The sequence below is a fragment of the Papio anubis genome, chromosome 2, assembly GCF_008728515.1.
Source record: "Papio anubis isolate 15944 chromosome 2, Panubis1.0, whole genome shotgun sequence".
Taxonomy (NCBI): Eukaryota; Metazoa; Chordata; class Mammalia; order Primates; family Cercopithecidae; genus Papio; species Papio anubis.
In genome coordinates, this window is record NC_044977.1 from 182,365,451 (window position 1) to 182,377,899 (window position 12,449).

The following is a 12,449-nucleotide window of genomic DNA, read 5'->3' on the forward strand; positions in this document are numbered from 1 at the left end:
TTCTGTAACCTTTTTGTACTTAAATATTGATATATATCTCTAGATCTATAAACTTATCTGTTAATATCTTTTTGAATAAACTTGCTACTCTGATCTCTGTCTGAATGACCTCTTTAAAAGCCAATAATTCTTAAATTTTCCCTTTTGAGGTTATATTTTAGGTCTTATAGGCATGCTTTATTTTTTTTATTTTGTTTCCTCTGAATCTATTTTCAAATAGCATGTCTTCAACCTCACTAATCATTCTGCTTGAATAATTCTGCTATTGACAGACTGATGCATTCTGTAGTACGCCAGTTGAATTTTTTAGGTCCAGAATTTCTGCTTGATTTTTAAAATTATTTCAATCCTTTTGTTAAATTTATCTGATAGGATTCTAAATTACTTCTCTGTGTTATCTTGAATTTCATTGAGCTTCCTCAAAACAGATATTTTGAATTCTGCCTGAATGGTCACATATCTCTGCCAGTCCAGCATTAGTCATTGATGCCTTATTTTATTCTTTTGGGGAGGTCTTGATGCTTGTGGATGTTTGTCAATGTCTGGGCATTGAAGAGTTAAGTATTTATTGTAGTCTTCAGAGTCTGTGCTTGTTTGGGAAGGCTTCTTGGCTTCTTGGGAAGGCTTTCCAATTATTCAAAGGGAATTGAGTCTTATGATCTAAGTCTTTGGGGTTTGGTGACTTTACCCATACCCATTAACACTGCATCTCTTTCAAACTCACAGAAGTACCACCTGGTGGTCTTGGGTATGATCTGAGATAATTCCCCATATTACCAGACAATCTCTTCTCTCATTTCCCCCAAATAAATGGAGTCTCTCTCTCTCTCTCCTCATCCCAGAGCAGCTACACAAATGCTGTCCAGGAGTCAGGTCGTTAGTTAGAAACCTTAAGAATCTTCTTGGTGCTCTATTCTACTGCTGCTGAGCTAGCATTCAAGCTACAAAATAAATTCCTTCCCATTCTTCCCTTTTCTTTTCCTCAAGTGAAATGAGTCTCACCCCATGACTACAACTGCCCCAGGCCCATGGCAAGTACTGCTGATGTTCACTCAAGCTCAAGTGCTCTTCAGTCAGTTTATGGTAAATGCTGCCAGGCCCTTTAGAGCAACAGGCTCCCTCTGGCCCAGGCCAGGTCCAGAAATGCCATCCAGTAGCCAAAGACTGGAATTGGGGGTTCAGGAGTCTGTTTGGTGTTCTACCACACTGTGACTGAACTGGTACCCAGGCTGCAAGACAAAATCCCCTTTATTCTTCCCTCTCCTTTCCTCAAGGAAGAGTCTCTCCCATAATGGCCACCAGAGCTGGAAATGTGCCAGGACATACCTGAAGCCAGCATCACACTGAGTCTCACACAAGGCCCACAGTAAGTACTACCTGAGTATTGCTGATGTTTATTCAAGGCCAAAGGGCTCTTCAGTCAGCAGGTGATAGATCCTGCCAGGACTGGGTCCTTTTCATCAAGGCAGTGAGTTTCTCTCTGGCCCATGGTGTGGAACTAGAGCCTGGAATGGGGGCCTCAAAACTCAGCGTGGTATTTTTTTTTTTTTTTTTTTTTTTACTGTGGCTGAGCTGGTATCCAAGTTTCAAGACAAAGTCCTCTTTACTCTTCCCTCTCCTCTACTCAAGCAGAAGGAAGGAGTTTCTTTTGGAGCTGCAATCTGTACTACCTGGGGTTGGGGGAGGGTGACACCTTGGCAACCCCAGCTGGTGTCTCACTAAGCCACAGGTACCCCAAGTCCAGTGGCTCCAAGACCAGCACAGCACCAGGATTTGTCCACGAATTGCATTTCTTTTGGCCTAATCTGCCTTTCAAGTTCATTTAGGACCTCAAATTGCTTTAGCCTGAGGTGTCAGGGCTTATCAGAACTCAGATTCCAAACACAGGGATGGATGATTTGCCGCTGGTGAGGGCTGATTTAAATCCTTCCTCTGTGGGTGCCAGTTGGATTGTGCCCTGTATTACTTTCCACTGTGACAGGCAGTACTGAGTTCAAGTGCAGAGTCCCACAATCAGTGCGCTTTTCCTCCCTCAAATGCACAGATTCTCTTTCCCCACCATGTGACTGCTGCTGGGAGATGTGGGAGGGGTGGTGTCGGCAAGTGAAGACTGTCCTTCCTGTCCTATTTAGTGCCTGTTTCAGTGATATGAAGTTAAAACCAGGTACCGTGATTGCTCACCTGATTTTTGGTTTTTATGAAGGTGCTTTCTTGTGTGGATAGTTGTTCAATTTGATGTTCCTGAGGAGGGGGCACAATCACTGGAGGGTTCTATTCAGCTATCTTGCTCCACCTCTTCCTAGACACTGCTGTCTTTGAGTTTTGTTAAATAGTAGTGAGAAAAGCAGCCTGATAAAAGAGTGCTCTGTATGCAGTTGGTTGTTAAGTGGGGTTGAGTATAGAGAGGAGGAAGGAAATAGTTTTTAGGGAAAGATAGTTTAGGGTTAAGGAAGAAGAATTTGGAAAAGCCTGGAGGTAAAATATCATGCAATGTTTGATAACATGTTTGGAGGTAAGGTAAACATGGGTAAAAAACAAAATGTAGCTGGTCTTCAAGGCTAAGGATATGGAAAGAAAAGCACACTATACTCATATAATTAAAACCCACGTAGGCAACACTAAGAAGTTTAGGCTTTCTCTTGAAGACCATGGAAAGATTTCAAAGTATTTCAACCAGAAAGTCACACTGGTTTAAGCATAGAGGGCTGTAGGACAGGACGTCAGATAGGAAGATCAATTAGAAGGCAGGGTAGTAACCCATATGTGAGAGAATTTGCTCCTTTATTCTATGTCTACACAAAATACAGCCTCTGGATGGAGAATGTGGCAAAGGAGCCCCTAGGATTTCTTGTGTATTTGGAAATGCTGTTTTTAGTATCAGACAGAAGACTTGCAAACACTTGTTTGGGATACTGCTTTGGCTTCTCTAAATGAAAAATTATTGTCAAATTTTAAGGCCTGAGAGTCATTGTCTTTAAAACACCAAATTGAATTTTCAAATACTGAATTAAAAATTCAAACGAAGTTTAAATATTTGGGTAAATTTTTACAATATATGGCAGTTGAAAAGAAGTCATCCTCAGCTCTCACAAGATTTTGACATCTAAAGTTTGATGTTATTATTTTAAAATGTACTTAAAATATTGTGTGTTGTAAAGCTGAATGAAATGTGAGATACCACCAGGCAGTCCCTGATTAAAACAAAGACCACTCCACCTGCGAGGGGTTGCAACAGCTCACCTCCGACCTCTGCACCTCTGCCTCCACACTTTCTGAAGTACCAATCTACACATGCTAAATCCCTGCTGAAAAATCTGTGATGGCCACACATTGCCCACCAGAACACATGGGTGAGTTCTACAAGGCCTTCCTTGGCTTGAAGGGGCCTAAACCAGTTAGGCATTCTATTGTGTTCCCTCTTGCTTATGCCTGTAGTTTTCTGTTGTCCTGCCACACTACTCACGTCTGTAACATGGTGATCCATGCCACCGTCCCATTCTTCCCATTTTGCCTTCATTTTAAGACTAATCTCAAATTTCCCTAAATGGGAAAACTTCTGGGAACCTCCCACTTAGACATCCGTATGCCTGTGTAGGAAGAATACAGGCAAGTACTAAGAATGACTTCTGAGGGGAATGGTGCAGATCAGCTCTAACCGAGGAGGAGGTGCAGGTGGATGCATTCCCACTGTGGTTACTCAGAGGCCGACTACCCACTTACACTCCTCAGCTACACTTTTGCAGGTCGGGTCCACTACCAACTAAAACTGCTGACTTTGATTCCACTAGTCAGCTTGCTCAAGGACAGAATGCCCAGGCAGCCCTCTCTGCCAGCTGACAGCTTATCAAGTTTATCCCCCCAAAATATGTGTAAACAAGATTCACTGTGTCCTGATTGCCTGAAATTTGCTTTTCTTCTTTCTCTTCTTTCTGTTAGCAATTCTGTATTTGATTTACTCACTCAAATGACAACTGACCTCCTCAAATGTGACTCATTTCCGTGAAGAAAAGCTAAATGGCATGTAAAATAACTTTCTAAAACTATCTGAATTATTTTTGATAATAACAAACACATGGTAAAACAGTACTGTCAGTATGTTTCTAATAAATTAATTAAAGAAAAGCTGCCGACTTGAAGTAAACACATGTCAATTAGTTAGTTTGCATGGTATTTTCTCTCAATATCCCTAATAAGCTCCAAATAGGAAATTTGCCTTGAGAAAATAAAAACAAAATTTAAAAAAAAACAGCTCTGCAATTTGTAATTTCTTTAACTTATCAAGATTTTGTTTACCATTATATTTCATGTTTGTTGGTAGGAGAGGTATTACAATCAAGTGAAAAAAATGTGAATTTGGAGTTTAAATCGTGGCTGTTCCAATTATGTAACCCTGGGCAAGATACCTAGCCCCTCATCAGAAGCTTCAATTTACTGATCAGTAAAATGGACACCATAATGTAAAACTTTATAAAGTTATTTTGATAAATTGAAAGAAGCAATGTAAGTTCTTTGAGAACATGGCTGAAAGCAATTTTTGTCTCCTGTCATTGGCAGGATATTATCTGTTAAGCCACCCCCCTTGCTTACAGACAGTTTATGCATGTTGCTAAGAAAGATGCATTTCCTAAGAAAGATGGAAAGCTTTTGTAAACCGTACTGTGCTGTAGAACCCCTGGTCCAGGCTGAGGATGAATGAATTTATATAATATAAAGAATGACCACAAGTGTACATGTTCACACAGAGGAAAGGATGGGAGGAAGTCAAAAGCCCTGTGCTGCTCTGATACCAACCATTCTAATAACATTGGGATTAATAGGCCAAGAGAGTAAGCGATCAGCGTATCTTTTTATTTTTTAGATAGAGGCTGGAGTGCAATGGCATGATCTTGGCTCCCTGCAACCTCCACCTCCTGGGTTCAAGCGATTCTCCTGCCTCAGCCTCCTGAGTAGTTGGGATTACAGGCACACACCACCATGCCCTGCTAATTTTTTGCATCTTTAGTGGAGATGGGGTTTCACCATGTTGGCCGGGCTGGTCTCCAATCCCTGACCTTGTGCTCTGCTCTCCTCGGCCTCCCAAAGTGCTGCGATTATAGGTGTGAGCCACCACACCTGGCCTTTTCGTTTGTTTGTTTGTTTTGTTTTTTTGTTATTGTTGTTCTGAGATGGAGTTTTGCTCTTGTTGACCAGGCTGGAGTGCAATGGCGAGATCTCAGCACACTGCAACCTCTGCCTCTCGGGTTCTAGTGATTCTCCTGCCTCAGCCTCCCAAGTAGCTGGGATTACAGGCACGCACCACCACGCCCGGCTAATTTGTATTTTTAGTAGAGACGGGGTTTCTCCATCTTGGTCAGGCGGGTCTTTTAACATTAAAATGCTGAAGTGTTGGAAAGGAGAGTAGGGCACTGTTTTTCCCCCATTACTTAAAACTGAATCTTTAAGCACCCTGTCAATAGATCTCTGGTGATAGTTTGGTAATATTAGTGCTGTTAAAAGTCTTTAAGTACCTTTAAGTATTTGAATGTTCTTTTAAAAACTAATAAAGAGCTCAATGAGTTAACTTTAAAGCAATTCTTTAGAATCTAGTAGATAAAACTAGAGTAACAGCAACATACTTAGCAATGAGACTAGATAGATGACAAATTTAAAGAAAACAGAAAAGACCAGAATTTTAAAGTTTGAAAGCCCTTAAAGATGTTATTAATTTAGTGCTATCATTTTATAGGTGAAGAAATTGAATCCCAGAACACTTAAGTGATTGACATAAAATCATAAAAAGTGAAAGCTGTATCTGAGATTTCCTGATGACTTTTTAAATGATCAGTTACCAAAAAAAAAAAAAAAAAGAAAGCAAATAAACCAGGTTTAGAAACTAGGTATGTATTTTTTTCTTATACAACACATTTCTCTGTCCCCAATAGCTAAATACTGAATATGTATATTTGAATATTTAATTCCTTTTTTTTTATTTTTATTTTATGTATCTTAAAATGTAGGCTATGTTTTTAATTGAGGCCTGGTTAGTTCCACTGATTATGGTGCCAGTGAGCTCAAGGGAATCAAGTGCGTAGGACACAGGGGCGGTGGTGGGGGATCCAAGTGTCCAGAGGGGGGATATATTGACAATGTAGCACAGGATCATCATTCCACATGGGCTGGACAAACTACTCCATCAATATAAAAGCAGAACCCTGGGATACTTCTAATGCATAACAGAAACCTAATGAAGGGAAGTTAATACAGCACATTCATCAACTTCCTATTGTTTATTAGGTAGGCTCAGAGAGAACATTACGTGCTATTTCAGGCACAACCTTGTGGGGCATGTGCCCTTTAAATAGGTCAACAAGTGCTAGGGTTGGTCCTTAGCTCTGAGGATGCAGAAATTAGATCGGATCTTCCTTTAGGGTGTTGAGACTCTGGAAAATGATTCTCATTGATCAAATGAATAATAAATGGATTTTAAAATTAAAAAGGTGAAAAGAAAAATGCTGGCTATGGCATAATGATCAAAACTCTCCAGAATATATTAATGTAGAAAACAGAATTCCTCTGGATCCTGGATGTTCTGTGATTTTAAAACATTTGTTTTGAAATATACATCTGTATGCCCAAACTGAAATTTAAAAGACGTTAAGATTTTGCCATATTGGTTTCAGATTTTTCTATCTCTTCATATTGTAAAAAAATCTCAGACAAATATCTAAACAAAGAAACATCTAAAGCCACACTTCTATCTCTTCCCCAGCTTTCCCTGTGAAGACTTAATCATCATACCGAAATTAGCATAAATTATGCTCAAGCATATTTTTGTATCTCTACTACATAAGTATAAATCCATAGAATTAACAATGTACATAAATTATATTCTAATACACATGCATTCTTTAAAGCTTTCTTTTTACTCTCACCTTTAAGTGTATATATTTATACATGTTGATACAAAAAAATCTGGTTCATTTCTATATCAATTTTAATCAACCTTACAACTAAGAGATATGGGTTATTTCCCACTTTTCTACTACTATAATCCCTGCTATAATTAACATTATTGTACATGTCTTTTGTGATACTTTTCTTTTTGTGCACATGTGTAAGAATTCTTCAGGCATGATGCTATTGCAGGATTGAAAGATGTTCTTCAACTTTGCTAAATATGTCCAATTGCTTTCCACAGTAGTGGTACCAATTTACACTTCCAAAGTAAAAGTGCTATCATTCCCCCACATTTTTCTCAATGCATGGCACAGGTGGCTGAATAATGGACTTGTAAAGATGAATACATCTTAAGCTCTGGAATCTGTAACTATGCTACCTTATATTGCAAAAGGGATTTTGCAGATACTGGGTTGAGATGGAGAAATGGCCTGCATTATCCAGATGGGTCCAGTGTAGTCACAATTTTCCTCACAATAAAAAGTCAGGAAGTCAGAGACAGAGAAGGGGATGTGAAAATGGAAGCAGAGGTCAGTGAGAGATGAAGATGCTATGCAATCCTGCTGACACCTTCACTTTCAGCCTAGTGAGATTTTAGGCTTCTGACTTCCAGAACTATAGGGTAATGCATTTGTGTTGTTTTAACTTATCACATTTTTAGTAATTTGTTGCAGCAGAAATGGGCCATTAATACACATGTTGTTATAAGGTTCAGTTTTTTGTTTGCCAAAATGAGGGATGTGATATTTGCAATTGCCTATCTACTATGAATTTAAGCCTCTTCTCATATGCATATTGGTCATTTCAGTTTTTTTTCTGCACAAACTACTCTGTTGATTGTTATCTCTTTGATGATTTGAAGAAATTTTCTATACCAGAGTTTCTCAAACTCAGTATTATTGACATTTTGGGCCAGATAATTTTTTGTTATGTGGAGCTGTCTGTTATAGGATGTTTAGCAGCATCCCTGTCACCTACCAACTAAATGAAGGCAGCACCTGTCCCTTAACTTGTTTTAATGACCAAAAATGCCTCCAGAAATTACAAAATATTCCCAGGGGGACAAAATCAACCCCAATTAAGAACCACTGCTCTGTATTAACCTGTGCTGAATATTTTATATGCTAATCTATGGCCAGTTATAGGAATCAAAAAAAGAAAACTTTCTAAGACTGATTTGATACATATTTTATATTTTAAATATTCGTGCAGCCATTATATCAATCTTTCACTTTATACCTTGTCTACCTTATCTTTTCATGAAGGGTTACTCTATTCCAGTGGTCCTCACACGTCAACATGCACGACAGTCTCCTGGGGGGTTGTTAAAACTAGAATAGCTGGATGCTACCTATAGAGTTTCTGATTTAATATGTCTAGAACTGAGCCCCCAAATTTGCATTTCTAGCAAATTCCCCAAGAATGCTGATACCACTAGTCTAGGGACTATAATAAGATTATTTATCATAAAATTATTTCTTTTGTCCCCACATCTAGGTCTCTCATTCTTCTAGATTTTCTTTTTGTGAATGATGTTAAGTAGGTTTCTAATTTTATATTCTTTTTCTCCCCATGGATAGGCAGTTGCATAGCACCATTTTCTGAACTGTCAACTCCTTTTAGTTTATTATACTATGACAGGTTTTTAGTTACTGACATTTTTAAATACACTTTTTATTTTAGAATAATTTTTTATTTACAGGAAAGTTGCGAAGACAGTGTGGGTAGTTCCTGTATAATTCCTACCCAGTTTCCCAACATTTTCCATTAGTATGCAACGTTTGACAAAACTAATGAAACAATAGTGGATTCGTTCATTCTCGCATTGTTATAAAGAATTACCTGAGACTGGATAATTTATAAAGAAAAGAGGCTTAATTGGCTCATGGTTCTGTAGGTTGTATAAGAAGCATGATGCTGGCATCTGATTGGCTTCAGGGGAGGCCTCAGGAGTCTTACAGTCATGACAGAAGGCAAATGGGGAGTGAGGCATCTTACGTGGCAGGAGCAGAAGCAACAGAGAGAGCAAGCGAGGAGGTACTACACAGCCCCAGTCAGATTTCATGAGAACTCACTCACCACCACGAGAACAGCACCAAGGGACAGTGCAAAACCAGCCCTGAAAAACACCTCCATGATCCAATCACCTCCCACCAGGCCCCATCTCCAACACTGGGGACCACAGTTCTACTTCAGACTTGGGGCAGGGACACAGATCCACACCATATCAAATAGCAATATGGCATTATTAAATAGAGTTCATACTTTATTCAAATTTCCTTAGTTTTTACTTAATGTCCTTTTCTTGCTGCAGAATCCACTCCAGGATATCATAATTACATTTAATTGTCATATCTCCTTAGACTCCTCTTGGTTGTGACAGTCTATCAGACATTCCTTATGTTTGATGACGTTGGCAGCATTGAGGAACACTGGTCATGTATTTTGTAGAATTTCCCTCATTTGAGATTTACTGATGTTCTTCTCGTGATTGCTCTGGAACTATGACTTTTTTTTTGAAGAAAGATTCTCATCCAGTCATATCAAGGGTACATACAAGCAACATGACTTATCCCTGTTCTGTTAACCTTGATCATTTGGTGTTTGTTAGGTTTCTCCACTGTAAAATTACTCTTTTTCCCCTTTCTATACTGTACTCTTTGGAAAAAGATTATTATGTGCAGCCTATATATAAGATGTAGGGAGTTAAGCCCTACATCCTTGAGGGCAGAGTGTCTGCAGAAAGTATTTGGCCTCCCAAAGTGCTGGGATTACAGGCATGAGCCACTACACCCGGCCCTGATTTTAACTTCTTGGATTAAAGGCTGATTTAATTTATGTCAGTTCTTTATTTCTAATATGTTAATTTTAAGATTTCAGATTTCACTCCATACTTCTTTAGCGGCATCATTTTTGATATGTAATGCTTTCATTGTTATTTGTATAAAAATATCCTCTAATATCTATTAAGAGTTCTTCTTTAACCCATAAATTATTTAAGTATAAATATATAAGCTTTTCTTAGTTGTAATTTTGCTATTTACTGATTTCATTGTTATCTGAGGACATGCTATTCTTGAGATTTTCTTTATGTATTAACTAATGTTAGACACAATTCTGTAAATGTCTAGTACTTCGAGCTTATTAATTCTGTTGTTCAAATATGCTATCTCCCTTCTAATTTTTATATTCTTGATCTATTAATTATTCATTAGGTATATTAAAATCTTGTACTATGAAAACTGTAAATTTGTTCATTTTTCCTAGTAATTTTTTCAATTTTGCTTTATATATTTCAAAGCTATGTTGTTAAACATATACCCATTCTTCCTTTGCATTTTGAAATTTAACAACAATATGCATTGGTGAGTGTCAATTTTCATTTATTGTGTTGAGCCAGTTCTTTTTCTTCTTCTTCTTCTTCTTTTTTTTTTTTTTTTGAGATGGAGTCCCATTCTGTCATCCAGGCTGGAGGTTGAGCCAATTCTTTCTGTAAGTTCATCTTCTCCTTCAGCTTCGGGAGATTTTCTTGATTTGTTTCTTTAATATTGTTCTCTCTATTGCTTTTCTCCTCTCTGTTTCTGGGGCTCCTATAACTCATATGCTGAAATCTTCTATAATGATGCTCTAATTTTCATATTTACTCCCTCTTTTTCCCTTCCTTCTTTCCTTTTTTTTTTTTTCTTCATTCATTTCTTTAGTTTTATCTTAGGCCACCAGCACTTAACATTGAACACTTCAGTCAACCCATACTCAGTTCCACTTAATTCTGTGCTCTTTGACCTCTAGGCCTTCAACGGACCTCCCTTCTGCCTGAAACGCTCTCTGCTGCTCTGCAACTACATCTGGATAATGCCTACTGAACTTTGGGTTTTATTTTGCTGAGATAATCCCTTGAGTGGTAGGCATGTTATCCCTGAGAATATTTGCTATTACTCTTGCTTTATCCAGGTGTCATCATCAGCCCCATAGCTACATGTACGAAACGTTTTGACTTGGGGGTTTCAAAACCCATAGATATTAGTTCAAATACAATCTTGAGCAACTTATAGGCTCAGAATTTTTATTTCTAAATAAATTCCTCCTTACCAGATGTTAAAACCAGAGGGACAACCTCCTTCTCTTTTACTTGTGTGACATATTTTATTATAGGTCTTCCTTCCACCAACAGTGTAAGTCCTCACTGAAGGACCCAAGCTTTACAAAGGGCCTTAGTTCAAGTTCCCCACCTATTCCAGGCCAAAGCCTTATCTTCTGTCACTATGGAAAAAATGAAACCTGAGCTTTTAAACTACTAGGATAATAAAACTCCACCTCAATGTTTATACATTTACAAAAATTTGGTTATATTTAATAAACTATTCTAAAGTTTTTAATAATTTTTCCAGAAACAGAAATCTAGGATAATAATTTCAATTGGAAAAAAGTTTATTTCAAGATAATCAAGGTTTCTGATTCAACGAACACCAGCATTGACATTGTTGGACCAACAATGTCTTAGTCTGATTACATGTCATCTCATTTAATATTCATAAATATATCTATGATATATAGGGACAGTTCTATTACTCAAGCAAAACAGCTGAACCTCATGGTTAAACTCTAAAGTCTAACTGGGAATTAGAATCAGTTCTACTGATTGCAAGTGGAGTCCATGTTATCACGCTTGAAAAGCATACATTTAATTACAACAAAAATAACAGCTTGTATTTAGTGAGCATTTACTGTGTGCCAGATCATTCACATGCACCCCTCAATATTTTCCAAAATATTCTTATGATATGGCATTCTTATAAAATATAATTGTTTGAATTTTATGTATGAGGATATTTTATCTATTGGAGAAGAAACTCATTTCAGTCAATGCAATAGTATGTGGTTGAGACTTTATTTGAATCCATTATGTTTGAATTTGTGCTTTTAAATACTACTGTGTTGACTTCTCAAACTGTCAATACTGTTTTTACTTTATTTTTTTTATTTGCATATGTTATTGGGGAACAGGTGGTATTTGGTTACATGAGTAAGTTCTTTAGTGGTGACTTGTGAGATTTTGGTGCACCCATCACCCTAGCAGTACACACTGCACCCTATTTGTATTCTTTTATCTCTCACCTGCTTCCCAGCCTTTCCTCCTGAGTCCCCAAAGTCCATTGTATCATTCTTATGCCTTTGTATCCTCATAGCTTAGCTCCCACTTATGAGTGAGAACATAAGATGTTTGGTTTTCCATTCCTGAGTTACTTCACTTAGAATAATAGTGTTCAGTCTCATCCAGGTTGCGGCAAATGCCATTAATCCATTTCTTTTTATGACTGAGTAGTATTCCATCATATATATATATATATACACACCACAGTTTCTTTATCTACTCATTGACTGATGGGCATTTGGGTTGGTTCCACGTTTTTGCAATTACAAATTGTACTGCTATACACTGTGTCCAAGTATCTTTTTCATATAATGATTTCATTTCATCTAGGTAGATACTGAGTAATGGCATTGCTGGATCA